The sequence below is a fragment of the Sapajus apella genome, unplaced genomic scaffold (assembly GCF_009761245.1).
Source record: "Sapajus apella isolate SASKATOON/1434 unplaced genomic scaffold, GSC_monkey_1.0 scaffold3, whole genome shotgun sequence".
NCBI lineage: Eukaryota > Metazoa > Chordata > Mammalia > Primates > Cebidae > Sapajus > Sapajus apella.
Genome location: NW_022436943.1, coordinates 12,650,959 through 12,676,774, shown reverse-complemented (window position 1 = coordinate 12,676,774; position 25,816 = coordinate 12,650,959).

The window sequence follows — 25,816 nt, the reverse complement described above, 5'->3', positions numbered from 1 at the left end:
AATCCCTGCCTAGCCATAAAAGAAACACCAGCCAAGTACAAATAGAAAGACATTCTACAAAATAACTGATAAGAAGTTTTCAAAATGTTGGAGGTCATTAAGAACAAGGAAAGTATAAAATACTGTCATAGTCAAGAAGAGCTTAAGAAGACATGAAAACTTGATTTAATGTGGTATCTATCATGTGTGGGGTCCTGGAACAGAAAATATGTTTAGTTTGCCAACTAAAAGCAAGGCAAATGTGAATAAAGTATGAATTTATTTAATAAAAAAACATTTTTTGTTAATGGTAACAAATATACCATATGAATATAAAATGTTAACAATAGGAGAAACAAGTGTAAAGTATATGAGAACTCTGTACTACCTTTGAATTTTTCTGTAAATCTAAAACAATTCTATAATTAAGGTTTATTAAAAAGTAAAGTTACTTTTGAAATCATAACTCAGTAGATGTTTACAGCGAGCAGTGAAAGGCAATAAAGGTCAGGAAGCTTGAATTCAACACATGATTGTTATCAATCTTATATTGTTGAACTTTTCTGTTTTGTTGAAAGTGTTTAGAGCTATAATTGATTTTTGCATATTGATTTGATAGCCAGGAATATTGCTTAACTGTCTTGTTAACTTTCAGAATTTATTGTTTTAAAATTTCTTACCCATGTAATCAAACCATCTGCAGAGTATTTCTTCTTTTATTCTTTATACCATTTTAAAAAATGTTGCATCTCATTGGCTGGGCCCTTTAATAAATTGCCCAGATGAATATAAGTGGTAAAAATAAGCACTTTTGTCTTGTACCTGGCCTCAAATAAATGTTTTCAATATGGTGCTCTATTAAATATAATGATATATTAATATATTACATTCTCTAAATCAGGGAAACATAATTTCATCCTTCTTTGGGTAACAAGGTGTTTTATTTTATAGTTAATATAATAAACGGATAGTGAATTTTTATTAAATATCTTAACTGCCGCTATTAGAGATTAAGTGTCTTTGATTTTTCTAACAAAATACTTTTCCTACTTCTCAAGGTGTAACAAAATACTTCTATTTTTCAAGATGTCTTCCCGAGACCAGCAGTATCAACATCATCTGATAACTTATTAGAAATGTAAATTATTGGTCTTCACCCAAGACTTACTGAATCAGAAAGACTGATTACTTGGAGGCAAGTAATCCATATTTTAACAAGTTCACCCAGTGATTTTGATACATGTTCAATGTATCCTTTTCATGATACATGAATATCTCTTGTATCATGAACCAATCTATGAATTTGTTCACCTCATTTGTTTCCTTTCTACCTTTACTTTTTTCTGAAGCTTAAAAGTTTTCTTTTATAAAAAGCATGTGGAAGAATTATCTTTAAGACACTATGACAGTTTTTTAAACACATCATTTAGTCCATTTTTCTCTATAGTAAACATTTATGTTTGCATTTACATTTATCACCATAATTTGGGCTTCAATTTGTCCTTCATTTTTGTGATTCCTTAAGTAATCATGGAATCTGTACTACATTTTATTAATGAATTTTATAGTTTAAATGAATCTGGGAACACATTGAAATTGGTCATTACACTTTATCCATTTTACATGATGTGAACTTGAAATACAAAGTCTTATCTGGAACTTTTACATCTATGTACAAGAAAGAATTTCCTTATAGCTTCCCTGTTCTTGCCAGATTTGGTAATCAAGTTCTGTCAGCTACCTACAATAAGGCGGAGAATATTTATTCTTTTGCTTCTTTCAGAAAGATTTAGTATAAGACTATATTATTTTTCCATAAATATCTGAAATATTTTACTGATGAAGCCACCAGAATCTATAGTTTTCTTCATGGGAAGATTTTAAATCACAGTCTTTATGTGTTCTGTTTTTGTGTCAATTTTCATACAGTCATTTGTTGTCTAGGAATTGGTTCACCTTATATACATCTTCAAACTTTAACAGTTCATTATGCCATCTAATTACTTCATAGAGTATGTAGATTCTATAATTTCTTGAGGTTTTTTTTCCTGATATTTGTCTTCTCTTTCATTAATTTCAACTCTACTATTTCCTTTCCTTGTTTTTCTTTACAAGTATTCTCCTTTTTGTTGTTAAATGTGTTAGCTCATTTATATCCAAATTTTTCCCTTAATATATATATTTTGAACTATTAATTTGTCTCTGAATCACATTACCTGTGTTCCACAAGTTTTGTTATATTTTCTTATTTATTCAGTGTTCACTAATTTCTTTTTTGGTTTGAGACGAAGTCTCACTCTGCCACCCAGACTGGAGTGCAGTGGTGCAAGCTTGGCTCACTGCAACCTCTGCCTCCAGAGTCCAAGTGATTCTCCTGCCTCAGCCTCCCGTGTAGCTGGGACTACAGGTGCCTGCCACCATGCCTGGTTAATTTTTTTGTATTTTTAGTAGAGACGGGGTTTCACCATGTTAGCCAGGATGGATTTGATCTCCTGACTTTGTAATCCACTGGCCTCAGCCTCCCAAAGTGCTGGGATTACAGGCATGAGCCACAGTACTCAGCCTTAATTTCTAAATCTATGACTTCTAATAGTTTTCTTCTATCATTTCTATAGAGGTTAATGATATTATTGTCAGAGATGCACGCATTTCTATTTATGGACCAATATGAGATCAATTTTAAAAAATATTATGAAATTGGTCATTATACTTTTTATCCATATATGTGCTTAGAAAAAAATACGTATTTTGGAGCATTTGGGTAATGTGTTCCACATGGGTTCAGGGAAGTGTGCCAAAATTTTCCAATATGTTTATTGCTTGATACATTGTTTCTTGTAGTTCTCTTTCCCGCCCTGTACCTCTTTGGGCATTTGAGGCCATTGAGGCCATGTTAGAAAATGCATTCAAACTATTATGTCATTTTAATGAACTGTATATTTTATCATTATAAAGAGACTTTTCAAGTCTAGTAGTATTTTATACCTTAAAGACAATCTTAACTAAGAGTAGTAGAGTTCCTTTAGCTTGCTTTGCTTAGTATTTACAGGGTATGTGTGTTCATTTGTTTCCTTTCAACTTTTACTTTTTTCTTAAGTTTGTAAGCTTTCTCTTACAAAAAGCATGTGGCAGAATTATCTTTAATACACTATGACAGTCTTTTAAACACATCATCTAGTCCATTTATCTCTATAGCAAATTCTTATATTTGCAGTTACATTTATCACCATAGTTTGTGCTTTCAATTTGTCCTACATTTTTGTGATTCCTTGAGTCTTCTTTCTTGCATTTTTTTGAATTTTTTTTTATCATTTCACTTTCTTTCTGTTGTGCTTGTTATACTACCATAAACGAAATGCTCACTAAAATTTCAACTGGAGTTTTAAATGTATCACTAGAAAGTAAATTATTTAATCCCCAAAGAGCAGTGTTTTATTGTAATTTATCAAAATATCTTATTGAATCTGGTAAAAACTGAAAGGAGTTTCAACATAATTACCCTATTTTATGGAAAATGATAACCATTATCATTATTTCCAGTCTTTTTCAATATATTGTTAAATTAAATGCTTTTAGTATATAAACAATGTTTTCAAGTGAAGTTAATTTTTTTCATATTTCATGTCACATTAATCATACAAATACTAAAAATACAAAAAGGCATAAATGCTAGATATTCATTCAGGCATGAACAGAGTCAATACACTGAGACTATCACCAACCATGTCTTTAGATATGTGGCAAAAATGTATTAAACCCATTGCCAAAGGAAGTCCATAAAGCCAATTTCCATTGAGAATGACTAAGATTACTGATGAAGCAGATGTCAGAGAAATAATTTTATAAAATCCTTTTTGCATATTCATGTTCTAAAACACCTGCAGGACACATTATTAATGACAACTTTCAGATATTACTCAAATAAATCATACTCTCCCTAATTGGCGTTTGGCTGTTCTCATCAGTTTGGAAAAAAAATTCATGCTTAAACCATCCTAAATTATAAGATGTTTTACAGTCAGAGAATATATCTGCTGATACTTAAATGAGGAGTCATACTTACTATGCTCATGTATATTACACTGCACAACATTTATCCCTTGCAAGATAATATATTTTATATGCACAGGTCAAAGTATTAATTTAAGTGATTGACTTATCAAAATAATACTTTTTGGAGGGAGAAGGAGAGATTTTGAGTGTCTTTTCAAAATATAAAATATATCTTATAATCTCTTTTACAGTGCATCTAAGTAAGTATAATTCAGCACAATAGACTCTGAAACACTGGTGAAGCTAGACAGTATGTGTAAATTGTATATTAGCAAATTTAATAATCTAGAAAAACTCAATCCACTGAAATTTCACTCTCCTATTCTGGGTTCAATAATTACTTAAGTTTTATACTAACCCATGGCATACATTATACATTTTCTTCTCTAGTAAACATGATTTTTCTTTACAAAAGAAAACACCAAAGACATTGATTTAATACATGCATGTTGTATGTGAATTGAAAGAAGATAGGTTTGTATTACTAAGTCACTGTAAGTTTGTAGTACAGTAACAAGGAAAAATAAGCATATTTCTATAGGAGTAAAAGAATGCAATGACCATATGTATACAAATCACATTTTTTCATGACAGGTATATAACATATTGACACATAAAATGTGAACCATCCAAAAAACAAAGTATTAGGTGACATTTAATTATTACTTATTAAAATTTGATTTTATAAATTACAACCATCCTATTTGTCTCATCTGTAGAATTTTATAGCTACAATTGAAGAGGAAAATGTTTTAGCAGAACTACTGCCAAATTAAGGCTTTTACGAAATAAACTTTACAACAGGAAATATTGCAAAATTGTTACAGGATATATCTACTAGTTTAGTGTTTACTTTGATAGTGGCTATTGTTCCTTTTTTATTCCTTCTTTTTCTTCAGAAAAAGGGTTTTGCTTTGTTACCTAGGCTGGAGTTCAGTGGCCACTGGAACTCACCGCAGCCTGGAACTCCTGGCTCAAGCAGCTCTCCACCCTCACCTTCCAGACTAGCTAAAACTATAGGCATTTGTCATGACACCCAGCAAATTTGTATTTTTCTTTTATTTATTTATTTTAGTAGAGGCAGGGTCTTTTAATGTTGTCAGCATCAGCTTCCCAAAGTACTAAGATTACAGGAATGAGTGACTGCACCCTCCTTTTATTCACATACATTCTTTGAGTAAGCTAAGCTGGATTAAATCTGTATAGTCTAGGGCATGTGTAGGTGAGGGAACTCTATGTAAGTAATGAGAAGCAACTTTCCCCAGAAGCTGCCCAGTGATTCTTGCTTTCTATGAAGGAAAAAATCTAGGAAGTGAGCAAGGTTTTATGCCTGCACACCACCAAAAAGTACTCTCACTAGCATGCTCCTTTTCTTCAATCTTTCCAGTGAGCAGGCCATGGAAGCAGAAAGCCATTGTGCCTACAGTTTCCACGGACTCTAAACTGTAACACTAATCCATAATTCGTATTTTAAGTATTGTCTTAGTCTGTTTTGGACTGTATAACAAAATAGCCCAGACTGAGTAATTTATAATAAATAGAAATTTTTTTGACTTACAGTTGTGGAGGTTGGGATCAAAGGGCCTTTTCTGACAAGGGCCTTCTTGCTGAGACATCTATAGCAGAAGGACAAAAAGGGTGAGAGAGAACAAGAGATAGAACTTGTAACCTCAAGCTCTTTTATGATCAACATTAATCCATTCAGGAGGGTAGAGCCCTCGTGATATAAACAGCTCTCATTAGGCCCCATGTCCCAACACTGTTGCATTGGGAATTATATTTCCAACACACGCTTTTGTGGGGACACATTCAAACCACAGCAAAAATTTATTAAAATATCATTTCTTCTTATCTGCTTTTATGGATGCTCCTCAGACGGTTTTTACTCTTTGGAATTGACTTCATATGAGATCTAATCTCTCTAACAGACTGAAAAAATGATGATTTTGTAGATTATCTGGATTTTTTTCACTGTTGGGGCATGGTAGTGAACTCATAAAGCTTTGTATAATCTAAGTGGAGACCAAACCAGCATACATCTAGTAATTTTTGTTTGTAAACTGGTCATGCAGATGATAAATAGTAGGAATTCTGGTTTCTGTGTTTACTTATTTGCTGGCACACAGTTAACTTACTACATGATTACCTTGAGTAGGGCTTTGTTTCATGGTTTCTTTTTCGTTTTCTTTTTTTTTTTGAGACAGGGTTTCACTCCTGTCACCCAGGCTGGAGTGCAGTGGTGCACTTTCAGCTCACTGCAACCTCTGCCTCCCGGGTTTAAGCAGTTCTCCCACGTCAGCTGCCCAGCACCAGCTGGGACAACAGGTGCATGCCACCATGCCTGGCTAACTTCTTGTATTTTTTGTAAAGACAGGGATTTTGCCAATTGCCCAGGCTGGTCTTGAGCTCCTGAGCTCAGATGATCTTCCCACCTTGGCCTCCCAAAGCGCTGAAATTACAGGTATGAGCCACCATGCCAGGCCCATTTCATGCTTTCTTGAATATCTGGTAGAGCTTGAGGTATTTACCAGTCCCTTCTGACTTAGCAGGTCTTGTAACTCAAAATACTGTCTCTCCTTGGAAACAGCAAACTGTGAAATATTCCTAGTTCTTCTTCTGTTTTTCAAGCTATTGCTTTTTGCTAGGATCCGTAGAGTCTGTTCATGTGTTTCTTCAGAAGTTAGGCAAGAATTTGGAAGGAGTTTAAGCAGATGATAGGATACTTCTCCTGTGGCTCCTTTTATTTATTTATTTCCTCAATTTCTATTCTCTACCAGTCCTGAGCTCCATCCTTCGATACTTCAAGGGAAGGAGAATGCAATTCTGTACTTGAGTGCCAGCTACCCCACATGGTATGAACTGCAGAGTGCCCTCCGGTCAAAATCTTGATGAACATGAATCTCATTCAGTGATATTCAAATTCCTCTCTTCAAGAGTCAAACTTCCTCTAGTTTTCGGCTAGTTAGGAATTAGTTAGGAACTCTTCAGCAGCCCTTTTTAAATTTTGTTCAGAATTTAACACTGGTATCTACAGGACAGTTAATGACATAAGTAATTCTGTCATTTCTGTACTGAAACTCCACCTTAGTTTTTTATTTACAAAATGGAGATTATAAATAATTCTCAACTCATAAAGCTATTATAAGTATTAAATCAGATCTTACATGTCTATACAGGTGTTTACAAGAATGTGTAGCATGTAGTAAAAGCTTAATGCATGTTATTTTTATTATAATAATTTCTAATTTAGCTCCTTCCCTGAGACAGCTTTGCAAATGCCTCAACTTTTAGTGACTGCTTTGTTTCTTACTTGATTACATTTAGTTCCTCCCATGACATGAAAATATGTTCTTAGGCAAATATTTAAGTAAACACAAAAGGAACACATGTTTTACTTCAATTATCTGGACACTGACCATTTAACAAAAATTAGTTGAATTCCTAATATGTGCTATAACTGTACATGATTCAAAAAATAGAAAGGTAGACAAAATAATAAAAAAATATTTATATATTATTTTCCAATTCATTTTTTACATGGAAACAGAATCGTAGTAACAAACTCTTCATAAGCAAATGCTGTAAATTAATCAAACAAAGTAGCCTAGAATTTTTATTGAATCATTTTGTTGATGGAATTGATACAGTTAATCAGATACTATAAAGTAAAATATTTAACCATGTACATCACATCTAGTGATACTGTCTTATTTTGTATAACTTAACAAGGCACTGTGATACTCTTCTATAATATAAATCAGGATACATAAGTAATACCATTTGATATAGCTAGATTTACTTTTCACATACAGGAAGATTTATCTTTTAAAAAAACTTTTTATAATATAGTATAATAAATTAAGACCATAAAGCAAGAAACAAAATACTCTCAAAATTCACTGACTTTTAGATAAAAAATAATTAACATAAAATATTGCTTCTTCTTCTTTAAACTTTAAAATATGTTATATATATTATAATGTATCAATTAAAAAGTTTATTTTTCATATTAACATTGTGAAGTATTTGTACTGGAATTTTCTGAGTGAATTCAGTCTTCCATGAGACTAATTATATTAAAGTTACCTAATACAATATGAACTGTATAATACCAATATTTACTCATTGTCCATATCTTCTTCATGATGAAATGCTAAGTTGTTACCTTATTAATGAGGGCACCAAAACATGTTAACAAAAAAATGTGAAAGTAAAGAAATTGCTTTTGTTATATTGTTTTACATATTCTCCAGAATTGAATTTAATGAGTGAAAAAGATTAATGAAGCTTTCAAAATATTATTTGAATGTTAGTAACAAAAAAATTATTTATACTCATTGGTACCTAGGGCAAAAACAACAGTTGCCAGTTTGCTTACTTTTAAATATAAACTGTTTACAATTTTAAATAAAACTGTGACAATTCATAACTAAGAACCTTAAAAACTATTTTTAAGTTTTTCCCATTCCACTATCATAGCATTTATCTATTCATAAAATCAGCCTAAACATAATTTGATTTAATAGTTCAGTGATTCAATGTACATAATCCTTTTGTTTTTTGAGATATCTGGCATGGCTGTAAACTATGATATGACCTTTGTCATATAAAGCATAATACAATAATATCCTAAAGATAATCACATCTGTAAGCAACATGGCACATGGAACAGAGTAAATGGTAACCTTCTTTTTTTTTTTTAAATTTTGTTTGCTATTGTTTTCACTGGAGGTGGGGATATAACATCAAAACTTGACACATTCTTTCATACGATGATTATTTCTAATTACAAAGCATGAGAGTTGAATGTTACATATGCTTTCTTCTTCTGAAAACTTTTCCACAGAAGGTGAAAGTAACCATAAAGTAAAGCTCCCAATGCCTTCTGATTTAACTGAAAGGAACACTGAACTCAAAAATTAAACTGTGCACATTCTTCCTAGCTTGTGAGTAATGCCATATATCCTGACCCAGACAAGATCAGCAGGCTGGATTTAGACCTTGGGGCTAGCAATTGTACCACTGCTTTTCTCTAACAGTATTTTGGATTTTCTATTGTAACTCACTTCTGTGATCCTTAAAAGTAGATAGATCCTATGGTACATGCCCACAGCTCCTACTTTATCTTTTATATAGTTGCAGTTCTTTGCTTATTCATCATCATTTGCTTAAAATGTGCCCTTCCCATTGAACTTGAACTTTGCCATAGCAGGGACCAACAATTAATTAATATTGATTAATGACTGGCTAGCATTTTAAATTTCTACTTTTCTGATGAGTTATTAAAGGTGAATTTGGAGAGGCTCTGTCTCCATGCTTAGAACACAGTAAATGTTTAGCATTTAGTAACACTAATATTAATATTAGTAGTAATACTATTATTGGTATTACTAGTAACGCTAACATTATTAGTATTAATGTTACTAGTAATACTTACATTATTAGCATTAATAATATTAGTAGTAATACTAATAGTATTTACTAAATATTTAGTAAATTCTGTTTAATGTTCTCCCAGAATGTCTAAATGGGAAATAATATGACAGATTAATTTTTAAAATTTAACATCTATTTCTGTCATTAAAATGTCTCATCATCTGCACTGTCATTATGAGATCTTAGACTCCACAGCAGTTAAATGTTAATATCAAGTGACTTAAATGTAAAATACTTGCAACAAAAAATTGTCAAGTAATCTTTTATTTTAAAAAACTGAGAGGAAATAATCATGTACTGAACCCTTAGTATGTGCCAGGAACATTCATTCTTTGACTCACTACAATTTGATTTCTACTCTGAACAATCTCCTAAACTTCTTAATGACTTCTATTTTCAATGCAGTGGAAAGGTTTCAATCTTACTTAACATCTCAGCATTCAACATAGATAACTAGTTCTACCTTCTTGAGATATCTTCTTCCTTTTCATTCTTTTTCCATTTATAACCTGGTTTTCTACCTGCCTCTGATCATTTTTACCACCACTGTATCTTCTGCAGACTCATATTCTTCTGAGGAAACCAACTGTTGCAATTTCACTGGCTTCAGTGAAAGGCTTTCTTCTCATATGTACATTTTTGCTTGTCTATGCATGCTGAGGCTTACCTGCATGCAGATGATACAGAATTTGACGTTTCTAGTGCAGATGTTTCTCTGAGCTCCAAACACCTATGCTCAATTACTACTTTGACATGTCTTTTTTTTTCTATGTCAGACTCAACCTATCCACATCTAGAAGCAACAAAAGATAACTTTATATGTTCTGCCACCCAGAGTAGTCTTTTTTTGAATCACAGTGAATAGGTCAACTGTCCATCTCATATCTCAAGACCAGTACTTTGAGTCCTCCCCAACGTTAGCTTCTCTCTTAGCTGTTTCCAATTCATCCCAAGATGGTGGTGACTTTATTTTACTCCATAAATATTTCTCAAATTTGCCTACATATCCAGACTACATTCAGAAATGGCACTTTCAAAATATAGCTTTCTTTTTTCTTTTATGCATGTGCACACATATACACACGTCTTGCCATTTGGTGGCAAAAGGAGTGTGTTAATGGGATTATAAACATGAAATCCACTTGTATTACCATGTTCTATAATCCAGAAGCAGCTGGCCTGTTCTACCAATTGAATAGTGAGATGGCACACTGAAGAGTCAACTAGGATGTCAACTCAGGGACAAAACTTTGAGGAGCTGGAGCACCCTGTCAGAATGTGTCACTGTTGTGAACCAAAGGCCAGTTATATGGTCATGTGTCTGCAATAGTTGAAATACAAGAACTCTGTCACCAAGGTTAAAAGCAGGATTGGCCCCTCTCACCATCACTCTTAGAGACCCATTTGCAGAATTTATTCTTCCAATCCATTCAACCTTAGAATTTTCTAAATTACAGACTCTGATACATGGAATAAAAATCATTGAGGTGACACAATAAGAGCTTCACTGAACACTTGGCTACCACCTGGCCATGCTGGAGTCACATTCTAGTATACCCACAAGAAAACAGTAGAATGACTAGACAATATAACTAGAATGACTAGAATAAATGACCTTGTCAGCATGGAACTGCTACAGGGAGAACCGTGTCTAGAATAATGAGGGCTCAGTTGGCATCACTTGCTGTTTCCATGCCTAGTAATAATTGTGATTGGATAACCAAAGTAACTATAACCTGATAAGTACAAGGAACTTATGGGCCCAAAGACTTAAATACAGGTTTAAGCCATCATACCAGACAGCTTGAAATGCAGGACAAATGTAAGTAAAAAGAAGTTCCAATACCAGATGCAGCAGTGGGGACTGAATCTCTGTTCATTTGCCAACTAACCTCTTTAAAGCTTTTTTTGGTCATTTCAATGGCTGCCATTCTGAAGAATGGGACTTACATTGCCCTTCTCAGAGAAGGAACATTCAGTTTTCACTTGTGATACGGTTATTGTAAGAGGGTAAAAGCTCATCTGAAGGGTTCAGGGTGAATACTGTACCAGATCCAGTTTCCAAGGATCACCAGATCTAGTCAGGGCAACCCACTCCCGGGATCTTGGCTTCCCCTTCAGATCTACCCAACAGGAGAGATATAAAGTCAAGTCATAATCCCTGACCACCACTGCTTTCACTTCATTTTTTTTTAATTATACATTAAGTTCTGTGATACATTTCACCTCATCTTTTAATAGGAATTATCTTAGCCTTTCCCAGGGACATGGACTAACCTTCAGCAATACCTCCATCAAAACCACCTCAGCTCCAGTATACAGGTCCAACCAAAAGAGTTACTATAGCTCTACCAACCCCAGAGACTTCCTAAAAGAACCAAAGTAACAGAATCTGGAAGTGGTGGAAGTTAACAGTCTATAGGGAAATTTTTGACTAGGGAGAAATGTGACAGGAAGGAATCTACATACCAACTACTCACTTATTCTTCCCCATTCTGACAGCAGGGATTTCATTTACTCAGCCTGAACTTAAATCATCTGACTGATTAACTACCTGGGTGTTTTTGTGAGAATATGCCCTGTTTGGAAACAAACAACCTTAAATTGGTGTTCTATTTTTTCTCATTTTTTTCCTTTCCCACCTCTCTTACCTACCAGAATTATAATCCACAATAAAGTATTAATAAGTAAGCATTGTTTCAATCTGCTATTTAGGGAACCCAGGCTTAAAAACTTTATGAAACATGCCAAAGTACTCTAACTTTTATCCCACAACCCCTGATGTCAGCAGAGATAGTTGCTGAAACTCAAAGTATTTATAAACATATTTTATCCTGTGTTTGTTTCTTAAACAAAATGAATATCCACCTAAGGATAGAAATCATGAGCAGCTTCCAAATCCCTTTTAAAAGTCTAAAGGGACTTGTTTACTCAGCAAAGGAAGAAACATCTCCAAGTATTATAAAACAATGTACAGACACACGAGTGTTTGGCACATGTTTATCAAGGATTAAAGCATTAGTAAGTGAAAAGAGAAAGAAAAGTAGGTTGGTTTAACATTATACCATGGTAAACATTATTTTATTAAGTCTCATGGATATGACAAAACAGAAGGATTTTCATTATGAAATATTTAAACATGTGAGGAAAATGAAATTGAAAGGGAACACATTATGTTCTTCTGAAAAGTTTTGACAGAACATTGTCTGACGCAGAAAATGAGAAAGATAGAGAAGGAAAAATACAACCTAATGACGTTCATCAAGAAATTTAGAACAGACTTTTATAAATCATATATAAAATCTGTTTAACAATTCATTTAACAATTCTTTTTATCGCATCTGGTTTTCTAAATCCTTCCATTTTTCCCACAGAGCTGAAATGCTTGGATATTTTGAGTATGGAACCTGTCAGGCCAAGCAAAGGACTTGCCTTATAGTCACTATTGTTAAACACTAACATTCCTTGCATTTATTCTTCTTAAAACTTTAAAAGAATTAAAACATTAAAAGAATCTGCCAATCATTTTAATTTACATTTATTAAGAACTTAGCACTTTGACAAGGATGCTATTTTGCTAGACTTTATGTTGGCGAAGCAGAAATATGAAACTAAAGAGCTTATCTTACTGGCTCAAAAACACATAACCACATATTAGATCATGGATCCAGCGTTCCCCTTTGACAGATTAAGCCTCTCTTCTATATTCTACATGCCTTATTTTCCCAGGTTTGTCACTCAACCCAAAGGCTGTGACTTATTTTCAATTCCAAATATAAAAATACTGAATTCTTCTTCCCACGTTCAGCATACTGTATTATGGGAGGAAGGAAGTTCAAACCAATTCTGTTATCAGTCCCCCTGCCCTGCATGCCTGTCAATAACAGAGAATTGGATTAGAAAGAACGAGCGCTCATAGCCCAAGGATTAAAGCATTAAGAGGCAATATCTTCAGTATAATAGTTTTTGTAGGAATAATACAAACATAGTATTTTTAAGTGAAAATGCTATTGTATTTCTAAATATATAATATTACTAGTAAAATATGTATTGATTTTCAATCAGCATTAACTAAATATGTTAATATTTTTAAATGTGGCTTTTTTTCTAATTGCTTATTTATTGGTTCCTGAGATAAATTTAGGAACCATGTGCTAAGGAACTATGCTTAGTGCTAAGAATACAGTGGCAAGCCAAGCAGCCTTGTTGCTTCTCCTCATGGAGGTTATAGTCTAAGGATTATATCAGGCATAATCCATTACAGAAGAACCAGCAGTAGCAGCAGGATTTCATAATTATTGTAAACTTGGGACTGTGATTTAACACCTTTTGAGAAAAAGATAAACATGTTTAGAATGTTTCTAAGAAGAATTTGAAGAACTTTACTTAATAGTTACAACAAGCCAGTCAACTAGTTGAAATTTTAAGAGGCACGCAGCTTCCAATGCATAAGAAACATACTATGCAATGAAAAACTATATAAAATAAGCAGGGCTCAGGGTCTCAATGAGCAAAACAGAGGGCTTACTAATGGACTACTGAGTATTTGTCCTATGGCCTGCTGATAACTCCCTGATGATTTTAACACTATTACATGCTGCAGATGTTAATATTAACTGAAAAATATTAGGGAATTTAATTCATGACCTCTTAGAGAATTGAAAATCATGAAGGAAAAATATTATCTATTAATCTAAATAAACATTTTTGCTCTTTTGCTTTAGACATCCTAATCATTTTTTACAGTAACTTAGCAAAAAGAGAAATAATAGACTTGGCTTTATATAATTTACACCTACTAGAATTTATTCTTTATGCCTTTGATTGTCTAGGGTTGAGATTGAAATACCTGACAGTTTACACTGACATAATTTGTTTGGCATCATCTATAAACATTGGAAGTATTCTTGTCACACACTCATGAAAAATTCAGCCCTCTTACCAGCCCAGCTTCCTGAAGACCCTACTAACTGCAAATTCAACTCTGAGCATTAACTCTTCACATTATGAAGCAGTTTTAGCTCATGCGCGCGCGCGCGCGCGCACACACACACACACACACACACACACACACACACACTTTCCTTATTCTTAATTTTGGAGACCATTTGACTGTTTCATTAATTAAATTTACTTTCATTCTGAATTTTATATTGCTCTTGTAGGTTTATAAATATCTCTTAGTAGTTATGAGTTTATTGCTTTACTAGCTTTAGTATTCTTCTTTGAAGTTAATAATTTATTATTTCACCAGTTTAAAGAATTGTATTGGCTTTTGCTATTTTTTTTGTGGTAATAAAATTATATTAAGTAATTTAACACTAGACTTCTTAGTTGTTTTATCTCATTTTTAGCTTTTGTTTTTAGAATCTTTATTATTCTATTTTCTTTTGATGCCCTATGATTTCTGACTGTGTAACAGGTTTTAAAATATTTTTTCTATATTAATAACTTCTTCTGATATTAAATAAGAATGAAACAGTAGGCAAAGCGTAGGGGGGAAAGTGAACAGGCAAAAGATAACCATAAACAATTTAAAACAACCTTTGATTTTTTAATCTATAAAAGGAAACACTGTTAAGATTATGTGCATGTGTGTGTATATATGTACATATATATGTACATATATACACACATGCATATATATGTATACGTGTGTGTAATACAAATATCACACACACACACACACACACACAAATATATATGACTGCCTAGATACAGACAATCTGCACTCTGAAGGCAGAAAGGTAACCTATTGCCAACCAATTTCAATTTGCATGGCTGCCTTTCTGAGTCTTCTATCACATTTACTCTGCCAGAATCTTGAAATTGCCTTCCAACTCTTCTCTATGATTCCAGGAAACATTCTGGCTGTTAACTGTTTAGGAAAACTTGAACTCTGCTTAATTATGGTTCATGTTCATGAAAGCACAATCAAAACCTAAAGACAATTGTCTCATCTGTCAAAACTATACTAGGTCTAGTTGTAGAAATATGATTGGTTTAAAATACTGTATTGGCAATTTCCTTTCAATCCTATTCCATTCCTTCAGAATCAGACATAATTTTTAAGTTGGTAACACTTTTATTACTTTGGTTATATTTTTGAGTCCATATTGTGTCTGGCACATTGAGTATTTTGATGTACTTTTTGGGTGGTTTAAGATAATCAAAAGTGAAACAACAGGTTATCTACCTAATTAATCTTACATATTATAAATTCAGTCAATAATTCTTTTCCCAAGAAATTTATGTCTAAGATTATTCATACAAAACTGAGTGTAGTGGCTCAACCTTGTAGAGTTGTGGCTGCACCACTCCAAGACTGACATGAGCTGTGATTGCACCACTGCACTCCAGCCTAGGTGACAGAGCAAGACCCTGTCTGTACACATATTTAAACTAAAGATTTGTAATTATCTGCCTTGGCTCATTTAAATGTCACCAGTTGATTCAACAAGTGAAAAGAATTTCTACATTATTGTGCATAAAACTGTTACTGAAATTTTTAAAGTTGATTTTGCTAGCAACTGGACTCAAGAACAAGAGAAGATAAAGGATTACTATCTGTTAAACTCAGAGAACATATATATATTCATCCAACATTAATTGAATTTTAAAAATGCATGAAAAACATTTTTGTCATTGATACTAAAGTTGTTCAATGAACAGCAAAAGAAGTCATACGGTAGAGTAATTCAAAACCAAGTCTTTGAGTAAAAAGCTTCCAGAATATATGTTCTCAAACATATATCTTTATTTTTTCAAAATCAAAACGTGACTAAAATACACTAATCATTTATAAATAAACTCTTTAAGAAAGTTAATTTTCCTGGATTGCTTTCAGTGTTTTAACTTCTGATATAAGTTAATGATTAAGATTTCTCCTACTACATATTAAATAATCAGAGACTGCACTGAAACATAATTTGCCATAAACAAAGTTTGCATTTGAGCCCAAATAACTTAAGACACAATAATTACTGCAGCCATAACAGCAACAACACTCTTTATAACAATAAAACTAAGTCATCTCCACGTTGCAATAATACAAAATTACCTGATATATGAAGAACCAAAAATACATGTTTGATTCCCAAGAGAAGAGACAAAAAATAAGGATCAACCTCATGATAACCCAAACACTGAAGTGAGCATCTAAGGATTTAAAGCAGCTACTATAAATATATTCAAATATGTAAAATAAATACAAATATAAAAACCAGAGCAGAGAGGTAGAAATTTATAAAACCTAATAAAAATCCTAGAACATATATAACATTTTAGACAAAAAATTCACTGGTCAAGCTCAATATTAGAATGGAGATGACTGAGAAAGAGACAGTGAAAATGAAGATAGATCCATATAAATGATCTAATCTGAAAACCAGGAAGAACAAACAATTTTTAAAACTCAGCCTATCAAAATACCTACAATATATATAATTGATCTTCCAGAAAGAGTGAGAATATAGAACAATATTTTTGAAATGTATAAAATGTATCAAATTTGGTGAATGACATAAATTCACAGGATTTAGAAAGATGTGATGAAGAAGCCCATGTCCAGTCACATTATAGTCGAACTGCTTAAAATGCAAGATAAAGAGAATTTATTGAAAGCAGCCTGAGAAAAATGTACAAGGAATAAGAATTAGAGTCACATTTGTTAGTTAACACCAACATTTTTTTGCATTATTCTTCTAAAAACTTAAACACAGTCTGGGAATCATTTTAAATTTACATTTATTAAGACCTTAGCACTTTGATAAGAATGCTATTTTACCAGCCTTCATATTGGCAAAGAAGAAACATGAAACCAAAGAGCTGATCATACTGTCTCAAAAACACACAATCACAAACTAACTTTGTATCACAAACTGTGGAGGCCAAAAACAGTGGAATACCAGCTTTAAACTGCTTAAAGGGGAAGAAAAACGTATCAGTTCAGAATTCTGATTTACCTTTTGGTCTATGAATTCAATTTGTAAATTAATATGAGACTTGCCTGACATATATGCATTTATATATACGTGTCTGTGTGTATATATATGCACACGCGTGCATATGCATACATATGTACACACATGCATATATAGACACATATGTACACACATATACATACTTACATACATAATTCTAGCTCAGGGCACTAGGGTGATTTATGAAAAACAATTCATGCCCTCAAAAACCTTATAGTTTAGATGAGGAGACTTGGTTCATGCCATAACATAAACAATTGATGATCCAAAACAGAGCTATCTCTACCAGAACTAATCCATTCTGAAAAAATAAAAGGGATTATAAATTTGGTGAATTTATTTTTAGCTATTATTTTCTTCATTAAAAATTGTAATACTTTATACATGCTATTTTATTTTGTTCAAGTACCTTATTTCCCTGATCTATATTCCTTCTTGGGGATTCCACAATATCTGTTCTCACAAATGCTTCTTCCTGTTTCTTCATTTCTTTTTCTTTTCCTTACATTTGCCAAACGATAGTTTGACAGGATGATTTTATTATACACTCACATCCGCAAGCTCTCAAAATCATGTTTCCTGAGAAGTATCTTGTGACAGCTCAATTCACCCCAGTTTTCATCTATATGTTAGAAAACAAAGTACAGACAGATTTTGTACCTCCCAGAGAGTCCTTCGTTTTCCACATGCTTTCTTTGTGTTAGTACTACTTCTGGGATGCACTGTTTCTGGTCCCTCTCAATGCTGTGATTTCTCTCCATGGCTTCGCAGCTCCATTTCCTACTGCACAGCTTCTGCCTAATTTCAGCTCTGCTGGCAGCCTTTACCTCTAATACAAAACCTGGGGATTATAACGTCTCCTCATTTTGCTGACTGTGGAGTTGTGATAGTTTTTTGTTTTGAATAACTTCCAGGAGGAGGAAGAGAGACTGTTGTTGGTTTACTCAGTCACATTCCTACTAGAAGTCTACTCTTACATTTTGAAATGAACTCGTTTTGACTGCTGTTTATTGATATTTCATTCCTTATCACTAGCCCCAAACAAAGGTAAACATACTTCCTTCCTTATATCCTCCCAATATAACTATGTTACAATTTTTTGTTGAATCAATTATCAGCATCCACATGAGTATCAACTGGTTATAATTTTTAAAACAAACCAAATGGCTATATTTTATTTGTTTTACATTTTTTACTGGAGTTAACTATTTTTGTTTGCTTACTAAATTTCCTATGCAGCTATCACTAATTTACTCCCAAATTCTGATCTTCACTCTCAATTCAGATCTTCAGAATGTCTTCCAAACTTCAATTTCTGAAGTTTAGAATGAATGTATAGAGGTGAACTTACATGCCCCTTAGTGTTTTACATTTAACTTTTCTCTCTCTCCTCGGGCTAATTCAGATGCCATTTGGCCATAAGCTTTATTACAAAAACAAAAAATTAATTTTGACAAATACAAATTGTATACATTTACCATGTATAGCATGTTATGTACGAACGCGGGAGTAAAGATATTTCTTTAACGTAGTGATTTCATTGCCTTTGTATATACCCAATAATGGAATTGTATTATAAACATTCTGGCTTGCAGAATTTGTAGACACCTGTCAACAACTGTCGCCTGTAGACCTATTCTCATTATCTTTGTTGAAATTATGATACGTTTTAATAACTATACTATAACTTATATAGGTTCAATTTCTTTATACATCCATTTTATTTTATTCAGAGTGTTACATTTCCATTATACAGTCTTTTAATTAATGTGAAATAAAAAATAAGTTCTCAATTTTCTAACAAATATTTCATCTAAAATATAGTCAAAGGAGATACATTTCAGTCAAAATAATTTCAAGGGCTTGTGACACTACCTTCTTGGTGAAATTAAATAAGTTGAAATGGAAAACTCATGGATTGTCCTAGAAAAATAAGGATATAGGCCAATATTAACATAAAATTTAATTAAATTAGAATAAGCCATTCCTTCTGTAATTTTGTTTTGTCTAACAATAAAGAGGCATACAATTTCTTTGTTATTATAAGTCTAATTATTTGGAGAGATCAAGTGTTTTAAAATGTTGAAATTTCACTGATAAAAGCACATTCCTTTTTTGACATAGACAAAACTGAAATTCTACCTTGACTCCTGTATTTTCATTTAAAAAAATAAAGGTTGTGTCTGATTCTTGGATACCTCCATAGCCAAGTATGTTTACATTATCCGAATTTGAGACAAAGATGTTTTCGGCAAGTATTCTCCATCCTTCAAACAATTTCACCTTGAGAATTGTATACCTGTTTGATATCATAGAAGATGTAGGTTTTGAATGAATATCTGAACAAACAAATGTGGATTAAAGATTGAGACTTCCATCACTGAATTCTGCATAAAGATTCTGATCTTGCAAAGGTCCTTTCAATCCTTTGGAGATCATTTTTATACCCATGAGTTAATGTTCTCCAATTTTTATATAAACATATGTTCTATTAAATTAACATATACTGAATACATAAGTAAACGTTTACATAAACAATAGTTGCTGGAGGAGAGGGAATAAGGAGAGAGGAATTCTTAACAAATAGATGGGTCTATTGATAACCAAAGCTATTATTTACTGAGAGACTAACATATTTCAAGTAGAATCTTATGTATTTTAAATATATTATTAAAACTGGAAGTTGACAAGGTGAGCAATCAGCACTTGTTGCTATCAGAAATAAACTTAATGGTGAAGTTATAGGCAAGTTTGATAAATAAAAGTGGAAACGACAGATAAAAGTGCTGAAATTTCCAATGCAGCAAGATATGAACATGGATTTTGTTATTTTTCTTTTAATTTCCATTTGATTTCTATGACAGTATAAGAAACAAAAACCCTTTTATGAAACTACTAAGATAACTCTTTCTCTATTTTTAGCTAAAACACAAATAGGAAATGTCATTTTGTGAGAAAGTCTCCTACCTAAGGAGTGTGGATTTTTTTTATAACCAATTTTGTACATATAGGAACTTTTGAGGATCTGGTCATTCCACTTTTGTGCTTATACAAGTGACCAATGTTGCATGGCAAAATTCAACCATACTCATGATGATTACATTTACCACCATTAGAAACTGTATTCTTGAAGATTAAACTTTGATTCTGAAAATTTTATATAAGATGCATCATAAATTTAGTTCTCAAAATCACTCTATCCAAGACTGTAAATTTTTTTGCTTAGAGTGTAGAAAATTGAAGTATAGCAAAGCCAATTACTTCCAGAATTAAAAAAAAACAGAATTAAATAATGTGTCTAACTTTGCCAGATATTGATTAAATTTACTTAAGCCTAGGAATCTAACATTAATATTGTATGTGTATATATATATAATATGCATGTATGTAAGATATATATATATATATGTATCTTTGGAATATTTTCATATTATAATATTAAGAATAAAATTTTGAATGTCATTTGCAACATTAATTTTGCTATGAGCTCTATTAAAAAGAACTGGAGTTTTGAACATCTGAGCCTTAAGAACATATTTGCTACCACAGTAACTTCCAACCAATTCTGCAAAATAATACAACAGACATTAATTTTGCTATTTGTGTCTTTATACCTGACCATTTTAAAGCCAAATCTGAACCCAAAATGATGTGATTTAATATATGAAACTAACAATCTATTTTGTTATTTAGTCATAGAGTAATTATACCTTTTTTGTAGATAATGTGAGGTCAATAGATGTAATGGCACTTTCATTGAGAATAGGTAATGGAGAATGTAATAATCTAAGTGATTTAGATAAAAGTAATCTTTTGGCTTTTATTAATAAAAATAAAATTCTCAGCTCCGCACTCCCCTCCCCCGCAACTGACTGAGCAGTCTCTTGGCCAAGGGAACCCCAGAGAAACCTCGGAAGCTGAGCTGCCGGACATGACAGGATGGGAGGTTGAACACACCTCCTTATAATCTCTCACTAGCCATTAGGCCTTCTTCCCTAAGGGCTGAACAGAAACCAGTTCTTTCAAAAGACTCCCCGATTTCAAGCAACCTTGTGACTACCTCTTCCTTTAGTGGTTTCAGAGCAACAATTATCCCACGTTCCTTCCTGATAGCAGACTGCCTACCACGGAGTGGTTCTGGCCAGTCTCTAGAGGATGTACAGTGAGGATTTTCACGTCCTCTGTTTCACCTTTTGATATCAGAAAGCCAAACACTCTACCCTGGGGTCATGCTAATGATACTATTTTATGTACATGCAACATACAAAAAAGCATGAAGATCTGTGCATGTGTGATTTCTCCTTTCAAAAATATTCATGACTCCTCCTGTGGCTTATTAAATAAGCATATTTGGCCACCCCACATAAATTTCTGTTCCCTTTGCTGTTCCCTCAAAGTGTGTTTTCATATTCTGGCCAGAGGCTATGCTATTCCCACTCTGGTCTGAATGGCCACATTGCAGGCTGCAACCCTTTATGAGAACTAAAGTTCTCCTTTCCAAATGTCTAAACCTTGTCATTCTCCAGTTAACAACATTTTAATAGCATGAGTTGCCTAACTGGCTGCAAGTTAATACTGTCATCTTGTTTTCACTTAAATGGGAATAAGTGCTTCTCTTCTTAGGATGCACTAGATTGCTATAATGTGGTTAGATATCTTTATGTCATCAGGTCCAATTATTTCTTTGTGTTACTAGATTTTTTGATTGAAATAAGGAAAAAATAAGGATTGTATCTTCTTCCACTCATCCTGACATATTCATCAGACATCTTTTTGATTGATAATTTATTCTTCCCTGCATCACTCTTACAACAGATTTCCTTACACCTAAAGTTATTTAAAATGTTGCATCCCAGTATCAAAGGTAAACTCATAGGTATAAGATTTAAATAACAGATGCATTCTAATTGTTTTCTTCTTGCAGCTCTCATCCTCATCAACTTTTCTGTAGATTTTGCTGGTATCTCTCTATTAAGTCTTTCACTACTCTTTTGTCAGTTCTTAATTATCAGGCCCTCCAAAATTTTGGAGTTTCCTTATGTTTCTTCACACCCTTCTATCCTTCTATTGTTATTCTGTAAGTTCTCAATGATTTTATTTTTACATAAACCCTCAGTTGTTGCCTGTACATTGGTGACTCCTAAGTATGTGTTCTTAATCTAGAGCTCTAAGGGCTAATTCCTTCTAGAAAGTTCTAGCCAGATATTCCATAGATATTAAAAACTTAATACAATATTTACATACAGACCAGAAAACCCTTTTTCCTTAGCCTTTAAAACATCCCACATCTCTCCTACTCCCTCTTTTCTCTCCTTCCCCCCCTGCTCAGACACACACACAGTACCAAAAAACGCAATAGTGCCTCTGTCATTTGAGATTGTGCTGTATAGCACAACCTATAACGTTAAACATCTGCATTCTAACACTGTAAAGTTCCAGGGTAATTGCATCTCCTCCTATCCTGTTCTATATCTTCAAAACAAAAGGCAACTGTGTAGGAATATTCTTCTGTTATAGTGAGAGACAGACACTGCTTTGGACAAAAAAAAAAATTGAGCTGCAAAAGCAATTAGCTGAAAGAAAAAAATGATAAAATTATCTTGTAAAATCCCACCTCAGAATATCTAAAAGAATAGCATTTCCCTGTATCACCAAGTACCTTTTTTCTTTTTTCTGAGGGATACTATACTAATTCCTCAGAACCTTCAAATACGTTTCTGAAGGTTCTGAGGAATTAGTGTAGTATTTGCAACACCTAAGGAATATCAATATGTAGATAAAAACAATTTGCATGAAACGGGATACCAATTTTTACTGAGAACTAGATGAATACAGTGTCATATAAATGCAAAAGTTTGCTTTTTATAAAAATGTCTAATAATATCTAAATACATTTCTTAAAACTTTTATTTTTGTAATTTTATTTTAAAATTGTATGTTTATTTAGTGTACTTTATATTTAATTTTAACAATTTTGATTGTTTTAGAAAATTAACTTTAAAAATATATTTAATATTTTTTCCATTCCTGTTAATTTATATTTTTGATAAAGGTACATTCAAGTTACACACACATTGAAGAGAATTATATTTTATTTTCAATCATTTACATAATTCAGCGAGTACCATTCAACACTGTGCCAGTAACTAACAAGTACAAAAGTATAGCACAGGAAAGGAAAAAGATTAAAAAGTCAAGAAATAGAAATTTTCTCTGAATAAGACATATTTTTTAAGATAGCATTATAGGACTTTTTAAACAAGTTTTTTTTTTTTTTAGCTTAACATTTGACTTTTAGATATTTAGAAATGTGGCATGTGAATTTCCATTTATACTCTTGCCACAGGCTCTGCAAATGTTAAGAATAGGACTTTTTGAATTCTGTGTCCACAACCCAACTTAGTATCTTCTTTTAAATCTACTTTGCTTCATAAATTTCTCAATATATTACTCAACCCTCTACCCAATTACTGAAGCCAGAAACCTACATGTCACTCTAATTCTTCTTCACCTCTAAAATCTATTCATCAAATATTTCCTTTTTGATTATGAAGTCTATTTTGTGGGGGACAAAGCCCTTGGCCATCTGAAGTTTTGCTGAAATATCAGCTCACAATGAAGCAGATTAATATGAAAAGACATACAAATTTATTTAACTGTGTGCACAGGGAGAATCATGGTGTTTTTTCCATAACCCAATGGTGTCCAGAAGCTTATATACATATTGAGATTACAGAAAGACTGATGGCTTGGAACCCAGAAAAATAGGTTATGGGGCCAGGAGAAGAGGAATTCTATTGAGGGGCAATAAATGATTACTAGGGAGAATGGTTGGATTGGGGAACAGAAATGAAATTGTAAATAGTTCTCTTTGGGATTTAAATGATCCTTGGAGACATTTCACATTTTGTAAAATAAAAAAAAGAAAAACAAAGGGCCCCTGTAGTAGTCGTTTTTCATGCTGCTAATAAAGACACAGTGGAGACTGGGTAATTTATAAGGAAAAAGAGGTTTAATGCACTCAGCTCCACGTGGCTGGTGAGGCCTCACAATCACGGCAGAAGGCCAGGAGGAGTAAATCACATCTTACATGGCAGCAGAGGAGAGCGAGCTTGTGCAGGGGAACTCCTCTTTATAAAACCATCAGATCTTGTGAGACGTATTCACTATCATGACAGCATGGGAAAGATCTACCCCATGATTCAATTACCTCCCACTGGGTCCCTCCCATGACATATGGGAATTGTGGGAACAATAATTCAAGATGAGATTTGGGTGGGGACACAGCCAAACCATATCAGGTCCATTCTGGTGCAGTTACATTCTTGGTCTTCTTTCCAGTAATGGGTAATAAGATAACAGGGAGGAGAACAAGGACAATTGTTCTCCTTGGTGGGTCAGTCCTATTGAGGGACTGTGCTAAGGAAAACCGAGTCCACAAGGAGCGTGGTTTCAAAGGCAAGAGCTTTCCAGCTCCATGCCTCCATTCACCTCCCCATCTGGGAACCTAGAGTTCTTTGACTTTCCCACACGCCAGCTAGGTAAAATTCCAGGTGTGCTCCTTTGTTTAAAAAGCGTGCCAAAAGCTCTGGGAGGAAGCAGCTCTATTGTGGACCAGAAGGAGAACCAATCCAAAATCAAAGTCAAAGATCAATCACTCCAGAGGAAGTTTAAAAGAACTCCTCCCATTGGACAAGAACATGAATGGGGTGGGAATAACTCCAATATTAAAGTCCCACTGCCCCTTACCTGTGTAGACTCCTTCTCGGGATCCCCTCCCATGGCAATGTGGGCACTGTCTCTTCCTCTCTACCTGTGTGGATATCCCCTCCAGATTCCACTCCCATGGCAGCATGGGAACTCTGTCTACTTCTTTTTCTCAGCCTAATACATTGCTCTCTGCTAAACTCCTTGGGTCTGATATTGACTTAAACAGTAAGCTCACCATGCCTCCAAGTCCCCTTCCTCATTCCTGGGGCAAAGGGAACCCAAGAACTGGGGGTACATCCAATCAGGCAGGGAGCTGAGCCCCGTCTGGCCCCATTACCTGGTTACACCATCTTTATGTAGACAGATGAAGAGTCGCTTCCAATTTATTTGATCTCCCAAGTTTTTAATTCAAAGTTCTTATTATATCAGGGAGCCACATTTTGTGGTGAAATTTCCTGTGCCCCCTTCAATTTTTAAAATATCTTTAGAATTTGTCATTTCCTCAGAAATCTTTCTGGGCCAGCCGCTACAAAGCAGCCTCTTCCACCCTTCCCTTCCATTCAGCAACACACTATTTCTATTGTAAACCAAAAACAGTAACTGAAAGAGGTCTCAATCAATGTAGAGGTTTTTGTTTCTGTTTTGCCACTTTATTT